This window comes from Macrotis lagotis, chromosome 4 (assembly GCF_037893015.1).
Source record: "Macrotis lagotis isolate mMagLag1 chromosome 4, bilby.v1.9.chrom.fasta, whole genome shotgun sequence".
In the NCBI taxonomy this organism is placed as follows: domain Eukaryota; kingdom Metazoa; phylum Chordata; class Mammalia; order Peramelemorphia; family Peramelidae; genus Macrotis; species Macrotis lagotis.
Genome location: NC_133661.1, coordinates 114,952,279 through 114,969,309, shown reverse-complemented (window position 1 = coordinate 114,969,309; position 17,031 = coordinate 114,952,279). Strand labels below are relative to the sequence as shown.

The 17,031-nt window shown below is 39.2% G+C and overlaps 1 protein-coding gene across 2 annotated transcripts in view; it reads left to right on the top strand.

Moving 5' to 3' along the window:
* The first annotated feature begins 901 nt into the window (after nucleotides 1-901).
* The window catches only part of SLF2 (SMC5-SMC6 complex localization factor 2), a 124,251-nt gene continuing 108,121 nt past the window's right edge, over nucleotides 902-17,031 (top strand). The window contains exon 1 of one of the 2 annotated variants that reach the window (XM_074233896.1): nucleotides 902-1,043. The gene's annotated coding sequence lies outside the window, so the exon portion shown is untranslated. Of the gene's footprint in view, nucleotides 1,044-2,398; nucleotides 2,476-17,031 lie in introns of those variants that run through there. The other variant, XM_074233895.1, reaches the window with a different exon arrangement.

Here is a 17,031-nt window from a genome sequence, read left to right as displayed (position 1 = left end):
CACACAAGCACAGATCCAAAAGGAGGGAAGGAAAGCCTTCGTTGATTTTCAGGACAATCTTGACTGTGTGTTATTTTAAATAGTTTAGTTATAAAGTTGTGATTATGTATATGTGTATTACAGAGCCCCTGAATCATCTATATGTTACTCAATCTTATTAATTTGTTAGAGAGCTACACCAGTAGTTATAAATTCACCCACACGGGGGCAGCTAGGTGGCGTAGTGGATAAAGCACCGGCCCTGGAGTCAGGAGTACCTGGGTTCAAATTCAGTCTCAGACACTTAATAATTACCTAGCTGTGTGGCCTTGGGCAAGTCACTTAACCCCGTTTGCCTTGCAAAAACCTAAAAAAAATAAAAAATAAATGAATAAATAAATTCACCCACACAGAAAACTCTAAGGATTAGGATATTGGGATAAGCAAAATCAGTAGGATGCTAGAAAGGAGAACCCTTTTTAGGGGTCTGATCTTAAAGCTGCAATTTGCATATCCGTATTGCCAAGAAAACTTGGGAAAGTTAGTTACCCTAGGGTAAATCTAGAAGCTTAGAAAAGAGCTTTAATCTTGATTGACCCAAAGCTATGCTTTATGGTTGGGTTCTCAGTTCTCTGTTCAAGATACTGCCTGGAAAAGAATCTTAATCTTGACTGACCCAAAGAATGAAAGTTTCTGTACCATTGAATGTTACCCAGAGAGTGATAACCTAGGGCTGACTAAGACTGTTTAATCCTTGGGCAGATCCATATTTCAGTATTCTGAACATTATGTCTCCCTAGTTACACAAAATTCTATTTTCCTTGAAAATAGATTTTTCCTTTGTTCACTCTGTCTTGGATATAAGAAGGAAATTGGAGACCAAAGAAGAAAAATGGATGAAAGAGGAAAGCTGTCTAAAGACTCTGATGAGGATGCACATGGAATTCACTGATCAATTAAGAATTTTTAAAACTACATAGAAGATATGGAAGCAATAGCATGTTAATGTATTGAATATAAAGAAGTAACATGATTCTGCAGGGAAAGTGTCAGTAGTACAAAAGGTGAGGCTGGTTATGAATGATAAGAATAAAAAGAGGCTTATTAAAAAAGCAAAAGGATAAAGATAGAACTAGACTAATTTGAGATGAATGGAATGGTGCTAATAGCCAAAAGTGAGAAGATAGAAATGGTCAACCACTATTTTCTTACTATTTTTCTCTGGTATGAAGAATAATTTTTTAGAACAGAAGAGAAAGAATAAAAATAGCTAAAGGGCATTCAGTATATGTCAACATGCATTTATTGAGCTCCAACTATGTGTAAGAAACTCTCTTAGAACCTGGGATATGAAAACAAAAAAAATTAAATAGTTTCCATCCTCAAAAAATCTACTTTCTATTTAGGGGTAGAGAAGGGACATTTAAACAAATAAACAAAAGGTAAGCTGAAGGAGAGATGGGACAGAAGAAGGGACCAGGGAAGACTTCTTGGAGAAGGTGGTATCTGAACTGAGATGCCAAGGTGAGAAAGGAGGAAAATTCCCTGCTTTGGGGAGCAACTTTTATAATTGAATGGAGGCAATAACAGTAATACAATTTGAGGAAATAATCTGAAATAAAATGGGAAAGTAAGACTGTGACAAAACTTAAATGCCAAATGAAGAATTCTGAATTTTCCAGTTTCATTCCAAACTGAAACTTTTTGAGGAAGGGAGTGAGATAGTTAAATTTGTGCTAAAATTGACAGTTCTGTGAGGATGGATTAGAGGGGAGAGAGACTAGAAGCCGAGAGACCAGTTAAAAGACAACTTCAATAGTCCAATTGAGAGGTGATGAGAATTTGAACTAGGGTAGTGTGTGTGTGTGTGTGTGTGTGTGTGTGTGTGTGTGTGTGTAGAGAGAAGGGGATTCAAGGGAAATTGTCAAAATTTCACAACTGAGTAGAAAGTAAAGAGAAAAGAGGCAAAGGTAATTCTGAGGTTTTAAATCTTGATAGAGAAAGATGGTGGAACCTTCAAGAGAAATAGAGAGGTTTAGAGATGAGTGGGTTTAAGAAAAACTAAAATAAATTGTGTTTTGAATATGTTGATTTTAAGATACCAATAAGTATGCAAGTAGAAATGAGCAGAGCTTAAGAGAGAGCTTAGAGTTAAATTTATAGATTTGGAAATCCTTTATGTTGAGATAGATAACAATTAGATACATGGGAGCTGAGAAATTACCAAAAAATAATATTAAGATGGAAAATAGAGGGCCCAGTACAGAGCCATTCTTGCCTCCAGTTAGGTGACAGAAAATAGATGATGACCTGGCAAATGGAATTAGCAAAGAAAAGTGTCATGGAAACATAGATTATCAGGGAAGAACAATGGTCAAGTGTCAAAAGCTTCAGATATGAGGTCTGAAAAAAGGCCATAACCTTTAGTAGCTGAAGGATCACTAGCAAAGAGCAGGGTCAGAAGCCAGATTGCAAGGACTTAAAAAAAAGTGGGAGGTAAGGAATGAAGATAATGGGTATAGGAGACTTCTTATTGGAAACGGGCTACAATACTGTAAGATGATAACTTGATTAAATGGTAAGATTAAGGGAAGATTTTTTTAAAGTGTGGGGAAACCTGGCTAAGTAGATGAGAAAAGATTGAATGAATATGTATGTTTTGTGTGTTTGTGTGTGTGTGTGTGTGTGTGTATGTGTATGTGTATGTGTGGAAGGGAGAGATAGAAACACAGAAAGGGAGAATAATCATAATGACAAACTCTCATAAATGAAGAAGCTCAAAAGCACAAGTAGAGTTGATCCTAGCAGGAAAGATCATAATTTTGAGGGGTTTTGGACAAATAAAATGGGAGAATAAGGAGAACTCATGGGATAGTCTCAGTTTTCTTAGAAAAATTAGAAGGCAAAAATTCTCACATTGGGGAAAGAAATAAAATGTGTGCTCTAGAAGTCTTGAGAAAAGGTCTGGAAATACTAATGCAAGGAATGTGACCAAGAGTTGCAGCAATAAGGGTTCAATTGAGATTAGATAACTATGGTGGACCCAGTCAGAATAACTGTATGACTATTCATTGCTGTTCAAAAGCACAAAAATAGCAACAAAGATGGCAGATGGTGGTAACCTAGGGCCAATGTTTGGCAAAGCATGATCAGTGTAGGGTAGGAGGTTTAAGGATGGATTATTCAGTTGAATTAGTTTATTATAGGACCAGAACTAAGAAGGAGGGAAATAAGACCTGAACAAGGATGATAGGCCAGGAAAACAGGAAGGTAGAAGAACTGGAGGAGCAGTCACACTGAAAGTAGGTTTGGAAGAGTGAAGCAGGAGGAGGACAATGGAAGGTTAAGAGATCATTATGACTTCACTTGAACCATAATAGATACTGCTCCAGTCCCTTACCTTTACCCGGTGTGTGTGGGTGTCTCTCTCTGTTTCAGGTGTGTTTCTTGTAAACAACATATTGCAGAATTCTGGATTTTGACCCACTGCTATCTGTATGTTTTATAGGAAAGTTTATCCCATTTATAGTCACAGTTATGATTACTCCTTGTATATTTTCCTCCATCCTATTCTCCCTGTTTGTCTTCTCTCTCTTCATCTCTTCCCCTCATCCCCAGTGTTTTACTTATGTCTTCTAAAGAGATTATTATAAGAAAAAGGAATTTAGGAGTTTAGGATTAACTGAAGGAGGAAGTGGAAGAGGCAACTGTTGGTGAGACCTAAGGCATGACCATTCATTCCTGTGGTTGAATTAGAGTGAAGATACAGGTCCTAGAAGTTGAGGAGCCTGTTGAACTACGCAACCAGAGAGTGTGAGGAGACATCACTGTGGGTATTAATGTCCATCAGTACAAAGGCAGGGAGAATAACCTGAGGGCTGGGAAATATCTGTAATAAGGTTCTGGATGAGATAATAAGAGATGAACTGAGTGAACCTCAAAGGAGGAGAAGTTATTAGTTGATTGAAGCAAGAAAAATATTTATTCTTATGATTCTAGTCTGCTATGTTTAATGGCATGACAGAAGGGGCCAAAGGCTTGGAGAAGGTGACAAGAATAAGTAGTCTTTTGGAGAAAGTCAGTTTTCAATGAGTTTAAGAAGATGAAGAACATAAGAAAAATATAGAATCCCTCAAAGAATTTCTCACTTCCTTCAAGGCTCAACTTACATTACATCTTAGACCAAAGCTTTTCTTTATTCTCCACAATTGCTAGTGCCCTCCCTCCTTAACTAATTACCTTGTATTTGACCACTTTAAATGTATTTTGTATGTATTGTATATTCTTATATGTAATATTTATGTCATTTATGTTTTATTTTATCTTTTTTGTATATATTTAATTTGTATTTTTAACATGTGTATCTTTTTTTATACATTGGAATGTTGGAACATTTTGTAAACTTCCATATATTTTACATATGTTGCCTTTTCCTACTCAAGAGCAGAAATTCTTTCTTCCTTTTTTCCTCCTTCCTTTCTCACTTCGTTTCTTCCCTTATTGTCAGCTCCCAGCAGTGTTTATCACATTGTTATTGTTCAGTCATTTCCCAGTCACATCTAACTCTTCTTGATCTAATTTAGGGTTTTCTTGACAAAGATACTGGAGTGGTTTGCCATTTCCTTCTCCATTTCATTTTACAGATCAAGAAACTGAGACAAAAAGGGTTAGATTAAGTGATTTGCCCAAGGTGGAACAGCTAGCAAGTGTCTGAGGCCAGATTTGAACTTGTGAAGATGAGTCTTCCTAGCTCAGATCTGTCACTAATCCACTTACCACTTAGCTGCCCTGCTTAGCCCATGATTGAATGACTTCTAGGACAAAAGAAAGTTTGGATTCAATAGAATACTGTTCTTGGAGAGCATAATGGAAGGCATGTGAAAAGGAAAATACCTTGGGAGTCTTTGAGTTAAGATGGGTAGGAGGGAATGAGAGTGAGGAGTAAAGACAGCAGAATGGGATTTTTACCTTTGCAGACAAATTTTAAAATATAAGGATTTGGGAGGAGAAATTGGTAATTTATTAGTCATAGAAAGGGAGTTCCCACCTTCTGGGATCCTGTGATGATGAAAGGTGCCATAGTGATGTTCTGAGGACACCAAAACAAGGAGATTGAACCAGAAGAAAATCAGGTTAGGTATATTATTCTCCCCCTTGCAATCAGACCTTCAGGAGCCTTCCAGCTTTGAGATTCTGTAATGCTTTAGGAAGACTCAGGAAACAGCCAGGTTATAGCAGTAGGCTTTGAGGAGTGCAGGGTAGGTCAACCAAGGTCACTCATAACATTTAAATCATGAAGTAATAGTTCAGCAGGGCAGGTGGGAAGATTCTGACTATAAATACATCCCTAGTGAACTGTGACCCACCAGTGTAAAGCTATGAAGGTTGGCCTATTGATACTTGGCCTCATGAGCACTGCCAATGAGCAAATATAAGAATGGCCACCCAGAAACAGAAATGCATCCTCCTCCCTTCTCTCCCTAGCCTCCTTTATGCACCAGCTTAAATCTTACCTCTTCTAGGAAGCTTTTTCCAGAGCACCTGGCCTTGAGAGACAGAGAGGATGCTAATAGGCAATCTGGTCCTGATTTCCTTTTGTAGTCTTGTTTCATATTACTGTGCTTCCAGACAAGTTGGACTATGAACTGTTTAACATTCCACCTCTTGTCTCTATATAAATAATTTCCTAAAAATTATCTCCTCCAGCACATTAACAATGACATTGTAAGTTGGCCAGCTATGATGGATATAGCTCCCTTCAGCAGTTCAAAGAGCTAGGGCAATCCTTGGACACTTGCTATGGATAACACCATAACACATCAAGATGGAAACAAAAACAAAAACAAAAAATCACAGAATTTGAATGAACATATGTTCACTTTTTAAAATTTTCCTCATTTTTTTCTTATCCCATGATTTTCTTTCTTTTCCATTTATCCTAATTCCTCATCAAAGAATGACATATGTAAACATGTTAGACACAAAATTATATGTACAAAGTTCACTTGACTGTTAAGTGCCGAGATGAGGAGGGTGATGGAAGGAGGATGGAAGAAAAGTATGCATCTTATAAATATTCCAAAGGATGAATGTTGAAAAACTTCCATAACCTATAATTGGAAAAAATAAAATATCAATAAAAACAACAACAAGAAGAAGAACTTGCAAATCTCTGCATTGTCTATGTCCAAAAGCAACAGTCTCAGTCTGCCCTCTGAGTCCATAACCTCTCTGTTAGGTAATTAATTTAATAGTTGATCCTGTATCTTCTGGAGAGTTCTCAAGTCTTTCAAAGTTGTTCATCTTTACAATGTTGTTATTGTGTAAAATTTTGTTCTGGTTCTCCTCATTTCGCTCTGTATCAATTCATACAAATCTCTCCTGAATTCTCCAAAACCATCCTCTTTATCATTTCTTACAGAATAGCACAATACTATTCCATTACATTTATATTGTATAATATATTCAGCCATTCCTCACCTGATGGGCACTCTTTCAGTTTCCAATTCTTTACTACCACCACCAAAAATATTATAAATGTTTTCATATATGAGTCTTTTTCCATATTCTTTGATCTCTTTAAGGTATAGACTTAATAGAGGTCTCTGGATCAAAGGGTATACACAGTTTAGTAACTATATAGTTACAAATTTCTTTTGCATAGCTCCACCTGCAGTGCATTAATGAATGTTTTCCCATGACCCCAGTAGAATTGTAATTTTCCTTTTTTGTCATCTTTGCCAATCTGATGGATATGAGATGAGACCCCAGAGTAGTTTTACTTTGTATTTCTCAAATTATTAGTTATTTAAGCATTTTATTTATATTGACTTAATAGCTTGGATTTCTTTCTCTGAAAACTATATATGACCACTTTCATTTGAATGACTATTCTTATAAATTTAAATCAGTTCCCTATTTATCTAAGAAATTATATCTTTTTTATATGACATTTGTCTAGTTGCATGTTATGAAAGGTTTTCAACATTCATCTACATGCATGTGCATATTTTTAAGTTATATAATTTCCTTCCACCTTCCCTTCCCATCCCCCTCCCATCAGAGGCGATCAGGTGAATATTGTACATACACATTTGTGTTTAACATGTATACAAATTAATCATTTGGGGTATGAGAAATTAAGATTAAGGGAAAGGAAAGAAAACCATGAGATAAGAAATACATAAGAGAAAAAAAAGAAATACATAAGAGAAATTTTTTTTAGTGTTCATTCAGATTCTGTAGGTTTTTTGTTTTCTTTTTCTTCCTCTGCATAGGGATAGCATTATCCATAGCTGGTCTCCTAGGGTTGTCCTAGATCTCTGGACTGCTTAGAGGAGCTGCTTCCATCAAGGTTGATCATTTCACAATGTTGTTATTAACATGTACAATGTTTTCTTGGTTCTGCTCCCTTCACTCAGCATCAGTTTCTGTAATCCATTCCCTGCTTCTCTACAGTCCGATCATTCAAGGTTACTTATAGATAACAGTATTCTATAACATTCATATACCATAATTTGTTCAGCCATTCCCTAATTGATGGGCATTCCCTCAGTTTCAAATTCTTTGCCACTACATAAAAGAGCTGCTATGAATATTTTAGAACATGTGGAACTTTTCCTATTTTTTATGATTTCTTCTGGATATTGGCCTAGTATTGGAATTGCTGGATCAAAGAGTATGATCAGTTTTATTGCTCTTTGGGCATAATTCTGTATTGCTCTCCAAAATGGTTGTAACAGTTCACAGTTCCACCAAGAGGGCATTAATGTCTCCATAAGAAATATACTTTTTCAAAGAAATATGCTTCAAATTTTTCCTATTTATATGTTTCTATATTAATTTTAGCTGCATTGATTTTGTTTGAGCAAAAAAATATGCAATCAAAATTGTTGATTTTACTCTCTGTGATCCCCTCTATCTCTTGTTTGGCTACAAATTCTTCATTTCTTCCTTGCTCCTATAATGTATTTATGGTTTCACCTATTACATGTAAGTCATGTACCTATCCAGATCTTATCTTGGTATATGCCATGAGATGTTAGACTATACATAGTTTCAGTCAAGACTTCTTTCCAGTTTTTCCAACAGTTTTCTTGACCCAATAGTTTACTCTTAGGGTTTATTAAACAGCAGGCTCTTTTGTTTCTCTGGATTGTTTATTTCTTCAACTGTTCTACTGATCAAGTTTTATTTATTAACCAGTATGAAATTGTTTTAATGATTATTACTTTGTAGTATAATTTGAAATCTGGGACTGCTACGCTCCCTTTCTAGGCCACCCATTCTATGGTTCAGCCATACTGGGGCATTAGCTATTCCTTAGAGATGATGTTCCATCTCCATCTCTTTTTACTATCTGTCCCCAATTCCTAAATACTTTCCCTCCTAGAATCCCTGACTGCCTTCAAGATTTAGTTCTAGCTTCTTCTGAAGGAAACCTTTTTCAAAGTCTCTATTCTCCAAGTTCCCCATATGGTCCCCAAGTGACCTCCTTTCTAACATCAGATATATTCTGAATATGCTATATATGTACCTATTCTCTCTCTCTTAGAAAGTAAGCTTCCTTGTATCACTAGCACTTGACATAGTTCCTAGACTATAGTAAGAACTTAATGCTTGTTGATGGCTCAATAAATGTTAGTTGAATTTAATTGATTTGGTATAGTAGCCTGGCCTTGGAATCAGGATACCCAGGTTAAAATTCTGTTTCAGATGCTTACTACTTGAGACATCATGGGCATATAACTCACCCTCTCAATTCTCAACTTATCTATAAAATGGAGATTATAATACTCTCCCTACACACCTCACAAGGTGACTATGAAGAATGTGCTTTGTAAACTTTAGATCAAGGTAGAGATAGATAGATGTGAACTATTTTAAAAGATTAGCACAGGCAGCTAGGTGGCACAGTGGATAGAGCACCGGCCCTGGAGTCAGGAGTACCTCAATTCAAATCTAGCCCCAGACACTTAATAATTACTTAGCTGTGTGGCCTTGGGCAAGCCACTTAACCCCATTGCCTTACAAAAAAAACTAAAAAAATTAAAAATATAAAATGGTTAGCAGATAGAAACCTTGATTTGGAGTCAGGATGATCTGCAAAATGGGATAGTATCATATCTACTTAACAAGTCTGATGTAAAGATCAAATGAAATAATTTATTAAAAAGAGCTTTATAAAACCTGTTAACTAAAAGGTAATTTGACATAGTAAATAAACATTTATTAATTGTCAACCATGTGCCAAATATTAGGGATATAAAAAGAATCAAATGTCAAGACCTGCTCTCAAGGAGCTCTCACTCTAAAGGAGAAACAACAAAGAAAAGTTATGAAAGCTATATTCAGGGTAAACAGGAAATAATCTGGAGAGGGAAGGCCCTAAAAATCAAAAAGAAAGAATTAGAAAAACTTCCTATAAGGTGGGATTGTAGTTGGGACTTGAAGGAAGTCAAGAAAGTCAGTAGTCAGAGATGAAGAGAGAGACAACATTCTAAGCATTTGGGAGACAGGCAGAGAAAATGCCCAGAGCTGAGAGATAGAATGTCTTGTTTGAAGAACAGTTAGGAAGCCAGTGTCAAAAGATCAAAGTATTTAGAAAGGTGTAAGAAACCAGGGTGTGTGTGTGTGTGTGTGTGTGTGTGTGTGTGTGTGTGTCTGTGAGTATGTAGTTGAAGGGGGAGTAGGTGAGTGGAGGTAGCTAGGTTTCCAAAATTCTGGAAACAGAATTTTGAATTTGACCCTTGATGATAAGGAAGCACTAGAGTATATAGAAAAGCTGAATAATATCAGATGTACAATTTAGAAAAATTACTTTGGTGACTGAATAGAGTAGAGAGAGAGAGACTTGCAGAAAGCAGCTCTACTGGCAGACTATTGCAGTGGTCCAGGCTCAAGGTGATGAGAGCCTGCATCAGAATGATGACAAGTAAGAGGAAAGAAGAGGCTAAATTAGCAAGAAGTGCAACAGATGCAATTTAAAGATTGTGGCAATAGTTTGGATATAAGAGAGTAACAGAAGATAAGAAGTCAAAGATGACACTTAAGTGAGGAACCTGGGGGACAGAGAGGATGATAACTCCCTTGGCAGTAATAGAAAAGTTTGGAAGGATGGGAAAGTTTAGGACATTTCAGACATGTGAGTTTAAAATGTCTACTGAACATCCACTGTGACATGTCTGAAAGGCAATTGTAGAGAAGTGAGCACAGAGGTCATCAGTTAGGTAGATTTGATTATCTTCAATGTAGATATGATCATTTAAATCTATGGGAGCTGATGAGATTCCCCAAGTAAAATAGTAGAGAAAGACAATAGAAAAGGGCTTGGGAGAGAGCCCTACAATTAAGCGGGTATGATTTGAATGAAAAAATAGCAAAGAAGACTGCAGAGGAGTAGTTAGATAGTTAGGAAGAAAATCAGAAGAGACAGGAAGCTTGAAAACCTAGAAAGAAGAGCATAATAATGACAATGTCAAAGGCTACAGAGAGGTTAAAGAGAATGAGGACCAAAAAAAGCCATTGAACTTGGTAATTAGGAGATCTTTAATAAGATGGTTGGTAAGAGAATTTTTTTGTGGAATGGTAAGATTAGAAACCATATTGTAAGGAGTTTAGAAGAAAGGAGAAAGGAAGCAGAAGTATTTGTTGTACATGGCTTTCTCAATGAGTCTGACCACAAAAGGCAGGAGAGGTATAGGATAATAACAAGGATAGAAAGATCAAGTGAGGGTTTTTGGAGAATGGGTAGACACAGGTATGTTTGTAGAAAGTAGGAAAGAAGCCAGAAAGAGTCAGAAGATAAGTGAGAGAGAGTAAGGATGACAAGGGGCAAAATATTGGGAAAGATAGGATGAAATGGGATCACTTTAGTAAGTAAAGAAGTTTGCCTTGGCAAAGGAGAAGGGCAACCTTTTCATGGGAGACAAGAAAGAAGGAGAGCAGAGCGAAAGAAGGCATCTGAAAAATGAAGAAGGTAGACAAAAGAGTTTATGGTGAATGACCTAGATTTTTTCTGTAAAATATGAAGCAAGGTTTATTTGAGAGGGAGGAATGGGGAAAGCCATGGAAAATTTGAGGAGAGAAGAAAACAGAAGACCCTAAAAATGGAAGAAATGCTATAAAGACTGAGGAGTTGACAAAGAAGGTAAAGAAGGATCGCCTAGCAGAAGTGAAGACCAGTTGAGGTTGTGTAGCATTAATTTGTAGGGAACTGAGTCAGAATAGTTCTATGATTTTCTCTATCATCTTTCAGCAGCACATGTATAGAGGTGAGGGAAGCAGATGGTAAGAGTGATCCAAGTCTGAGACTCAACAAGGACAATCAGTAATATGATAAGAGGGTATGAGGATAATATAGAGTTAAACTGGTTCACCAAGGGGTCAAGATGGAGAAAAGAAAAGAGAGTTAATAGTTTAGAGGATGTGGCCTGGGGTCAATTGAAAAGCTGCAGGATTGGATGTCATAGTATGAATAAATAGTAGGGTTTGCTATGGGAAGACCTGGGGAGATGTGAAAAGCTAGTAGAATATGGTCTGAAAAGTGATTTCAGAACTTTTGAATATGAAGGTAGTAGATTTGTGGGGTGATAAAAAGATCATGAGTATGATCATCTTTGTGAGTGGCTGAGGTAGCATGGATTAGTAGATCATTGGATATGAGTAGGCTGAGGAACGAGTAATTCATATGTTTGAGGTTCCCTATGTATGTTGAGGTTCCTTAGTATGGGAAGGAGAGAAAGACAGTAAGCTAGGCATAGTGAATTAGAGAAGCCAGGAAGGTGTAAGAACAAGTCCTACCCCTAATAGATCCTAGTAAACCTCTTAAATTCTCAATACTCTACACAAATCTTTATGATTCTAAGTTATAGAAAAGGTACTGACTTGGATTAATAGGGAGGTTTTTCTCATCTGGGAGGTCCCTATAACAGTGAAATCACAGTTCTTGCCTCTATGTTATCATTATTATCATCTTCTTCATCATTATCATCATCAATACCTGATTACTTTGTTATTATTATCATTACCTGATTATTCTATTATCTGAATTTCTACATCAGTAAGCCAGAACCAGTCAACTGGGATGTCACAGAAGATCTTGGGACATTTCTTGTACTATTTACTAGTTGTATGCATCTGGGCCTTTATCCCCATTCCCCCATTCTCCAAAGTGAACTTTTGGGATGGAGACCAGGATTCTTGCACAAGACTGGATAACACATGAAAACGAGAGAAAAGGGTATATGAAAAGAAAGGAAGAAGGAAGGAAGGAAGGAAGGAAGGAAGGAAGGAAGGAAGGAAGGAAGGAAGGAAGGAAGGAAGGAAGGAAGGAATAAAGGGGAGGGGAGGTGGGAGAGAGGAGAGGTGAGAGGGAGGGAAGGAGTGAGGGAGGAGGAGCAAGGAGTCAGGAGGCTAAGAATATGAAGATTCCCTAGTAACTGTCAGAGTTTGTTTCATTCTTGTTTTAAGATACCAAAATGATGCCTGATGGAAAAATAAATTCTGATGGGTGTAATGGTGTGTGTGTATATATATATGTATTATAATCTGATCTGATATATTACATATAACATAAAACATTAATATCCCTATTTCACAAATGAGAAAAATGAGGCTGAGGAAAGGTTAAGTGACTTCTTCAAGATCACATAACTAGTAAGTGACAGAGGTAGGATTTGAACTCTAGTCTTCCTTACCATAGGTCCAACTCTCTCCACTGTGCCTCCTATAACTGCCTTCAAACCTATGTGCATTTTCATGCAGCTGTATTTTGTGTCTAATAACCCCTAGACCTTCAGGAAATGTCAAAAATCTGTTTTTACCACATCCTTTGAACTCAAGATCAACTTCACAGTCTATATTATCCTTGAAGCCAAAGAGATTTTGAAATTTAGCAATTATTCAGTCCTCAGACCCTGCCTGTTACTCACTGCCTTTCTCTCCCAGCCTTCATACTCATATACTTGTGCACCTCCCTTCCCACTGACTTTAGACCTTTCTGCAGCTTCCAGGTTGATCCTTCCCTCTTTCAGAACTGTCTCCTCCAGACAACCCTTTGGTGTTTAGAGGGAAGTGATGTTAGATTCCCAGTGGTATCATAAACATTTTAGAGTGAAGCAGCCCTGGTCCTTTGAGCATATGCTGAGATAAGATGAGGATATAGCATCATGGCCTGGGGGTTTGGGGAGTGATTCCATATCCCTCAAAGCAAAAGGATACCAGAGCTGCTCTCTCCTTTCTAAAGTCTCTCCCTTGTCCCTAATTTCCCATCCTTCCTGATTGTCCATCAATTTCTAGTCCCCTATCCTTCTCTGGTCCCCTCTTCTCTCGTCTCCCTACCTTCTACAGTCTGTCATCTTCCACCTTGCCACCTCCACCCCCATCCACCTAGGGTCTTCCTGATCTCAACCATCTCTGCAGTCCCTCCTCCTCAAGTTCCCTCATTCTTCTCTGGCCTCTCATCTTCATGCTTTCCCAGTCTTCATTAATCTCCCATCCCCATGATGTTCCATCTCTATGGTGCCCTGAAGTTCAACCCCCATGTCCTTCCTGGGCTCATCACCCATCTTGATTTGCCTTGAAGTACTGTTCTTCACAGTCCTCATACTCCTTGTTTTTCCACCCCGCCCCAGTCCCTCATCTTTCATGAAGTGATCATTCTCTCTTCTTTTGACCCTCCTTTTTCTATCCCATCTTTCCTAGATGGCCCCTTTCTTGTTGGTCCTAGTCCTCCATCCTTCAAGAATGGTCCCCCTTCCTCTCTGCCCCCCCCCCAGGATCCTCTGTCATTATCTCTGGAAAGTGAGGCCTGTGCATCATCATTAATGGGCTAAACAGCGGGGTCAGCGAGGCAGGCAGCAGCAAACGCACCAATTACTGTGCCTCCATCTGAGAGCCTTCGCTCCCAATCCATCTCTGCTCATCAGGCCGCGCTGAGCCCGACCTGCCTTCATCACATTAATCAGGTTAATTCCACCTTCTAATCAGGAGGCCGAAAACTCAGGACTCAGAATGGGAAATAGATCTAGGGTGGGAAGTAGAGGGTAGGGGGAAGTTATGATCAGAACTTGTGGGTCAAGAGACATTATTCCCTTCCCCAACCATGGTTTCTGGCTTCCCACAATGCCCCCACCCACCCTGATTCTTCCAATCTCTCTCTTCCCCAGAATCAAACCTGGACTCTTAATTGAGGGAGCGCTCCCCCCAACTCTGATAGGGAACCAGTGAAGGAAAAAGAGTATTGTGAGCAAAGTAAAACTGGCATCCAAGTCTGACAAAGTTTTTGAAATGTGGCAACCAGAATGTAAAGATGATGATTTAGAAGGAATCTAAAATAGACAGGGGACAAAGACTGAGAAGAGATAGAAAGCATTTTTCCCCATCTTTCCAACACAACCCTATCCCCTATTCTTCTCAGTGTCCTAAACTGGCTTGGATTACACCAGATGAAAAATTAAGCCTGAACTCCCAGGACTGGTCTGAGTAAGGTCTGCCTTACTGTTCATAGAGGGTAAAACTATATTGAGTGTACCTTGGAAGGCAGATACCCCATGATCTCTACCCATTCTCCTCCCCCCACCTCAGTTACCATAAACATAATGTCTCACCCACAAAGAGGTAAAGCCACCAGAATGCAGTTCCTCATCCCAGTTCTCAACCAGAACCTCACCTAATCCTCATCACTAGTCCCCCACCCCACAACCTCTCACCCAGGTATCTGTCCCTTCCAGGGACTCCCACACATTCAATCATGTGCCCCCTTTTAGAGTTCCACAGTATCTCACATACACATACATCAGTCACTTAGATACACTGACAGTCACACAACTGAGCACACTCATTCACACTCAGAGCTACAAACACTGGCATTCTCACAGTCCTTTGGGTGATGTTCACACCCACAGTCTCACACACCCGCACCCACATACCCAGGGAGCTCACGCGCGCGCGCACACACACACACACACACACACACACACACACACATACACTCAGTCCTACAAATCCTGACATCACCACAGTCCCTTGGCTGACATTCACACTTACAGTCTCTCACTCACATAGTCACTTACACACTCAGTCACACAGCTGAGCACACTCATTTACACTCAGTCCTACAAATATTGACATTCCAACAGTCCTTCGAGTGAAGTCCACATTCACAGTCTCACATGCCCACTCCCACATTCCCAGGGAGCTTGCACACACACACACACACACACACACACACATTCACACTCCACTTTCACCCACAGAAGCACAGTTTCAAACACCTTGAGGGCACACATCATCTCCACTTGTGAGCAAGTGCTGTTGGCTTTCATTAATCTGCAGCAGACACTGGATTCGCGCTCTCTCTGGCTCCCGCTCCCTCTCTTCCCCGCTCTCCCTTTCTGCTCCGAGGCAGGTGAGTGCATCAATTTTCTCCTCGTCTGTGGCAGTTAAATTAAATGGAATCGGCCTGATTGCTGAAAATCAAAGGCAAGGCTGATAAAGCAATTAAATCCCTCTAATTCCTCCTCCTGAAAGGTGCCGAGGCTCCAAAGCTAATTAACTTCATAATGAAAATTCTTCTTCACCCTTTTAGGCTCAGCTCTCAGGGTCTCTCCTTCTCCCCCTTTCTCCTTTTCTGCTTCTCTCCTGTGCAAGGTCTTCCCTCTTCTCTTTTCTCTTTCTCCCCTTCTTGGCTCTCCTGTCCAGGGAATAAGCCCAGAAAGATTCCTCTTTCTTCCCTTTCTTTGCTTCCTTCTTTCCTCCTTTTCTTCTTTCTTCATCCTTCTTCTCCCCCCCCCATTTCCCCTAAATCCACTCCCTATTTCCCAAGAAGATGTCAACCAACCATTGATCCACTAGTTCCTGCTTATGTGGTTGCTAATAAATTCTGTGCCTTTCTATGAGATCAGCAAGGCCTGTGTAGGATACTCTAATAATACTAATGGATCACATTTGTTTATGTTTAGAGAGAAAGCTTTGAGCAGGGGTTGGTAGATGAGAGCCAGAGACCTGGGTCTGAATCCCACTTCAAAGACTAGCAATGGAACAACTTTAACTGGATTTCACAGTTTTAGAACTGGGAACTGAGGATACTGAAGCTCAGATAGAATATTAGCCCCCCGTTACACAAGTGGTAGGCATCAGAGGCAGGATTTGAACCCAAACTCTCTGACTCCAGATCCAGGGCTCTTTCTGTGCTATCCTTTTTCTTCCTCCTTTAAAATGGTGTCCCCACTAGGGTTGTCACAAAGATAGCACTATAGAAATGCATTATGATTTTTTCACATCGTCATGCCAGAAATAAGTGCTTTAAAAAAATGTCAGTTGGGATGGCTAGGTGGTGCAGTGGATAGAGCAATGGCCCTGGAGTCAGAAGTACCTGAGTTCAAATCTGACCTCAGACACTTAATAATTACCAAGCTGTGTGGCCTTGGGCAAGTCACTTAACCCCATTGCCTTACAAACCTCCCCCAAAAAAAGAATGATAAAAAAATGTCAGCTGAATCTCTTAACAACTCCATGAAATAGGTAGTATAAATATTATGCCCATTTTATAGATGAGAAAACTGAGGCTCAATTGAGTAAAGAGCTTTGCCCAGAGTCACAGAGGCAGAAAAAGGGAAGAACCAGAAATTGAATCCATATCTTCTGATTCTACATCTTCCCACCAATCCACACTGCCTCTGCTTGACCCCAAATGACTAAAGGCAGGGGAGGGGGAGGTCCTATTGAGAGAGAGAGGCAAGAGGAGAGCTGGGACCTTTGCTCTTTCTATAAACATTCACCTGCTCCCCACCTTTCCCTGCCCAGCTATGGAGAAATTTCATGAACTCTAAACAAGCTGAAAGATTAAATTTGGTCCTGTGACATTCCAGTAACTATAATGTTTCTAGTGAACAATAGCTTTGTGTTGACTCACCTCAGTGACCACAATGAGTGACCAGCCTGGAGAAGAAAAGACTTTGGAGTGTGGGGGGTGGACAGAACACATGACCAAGATCTCCAGAAATCCATCATCCTATAAGATGACCTCACACCTTCTCGGCAGTCCCTACC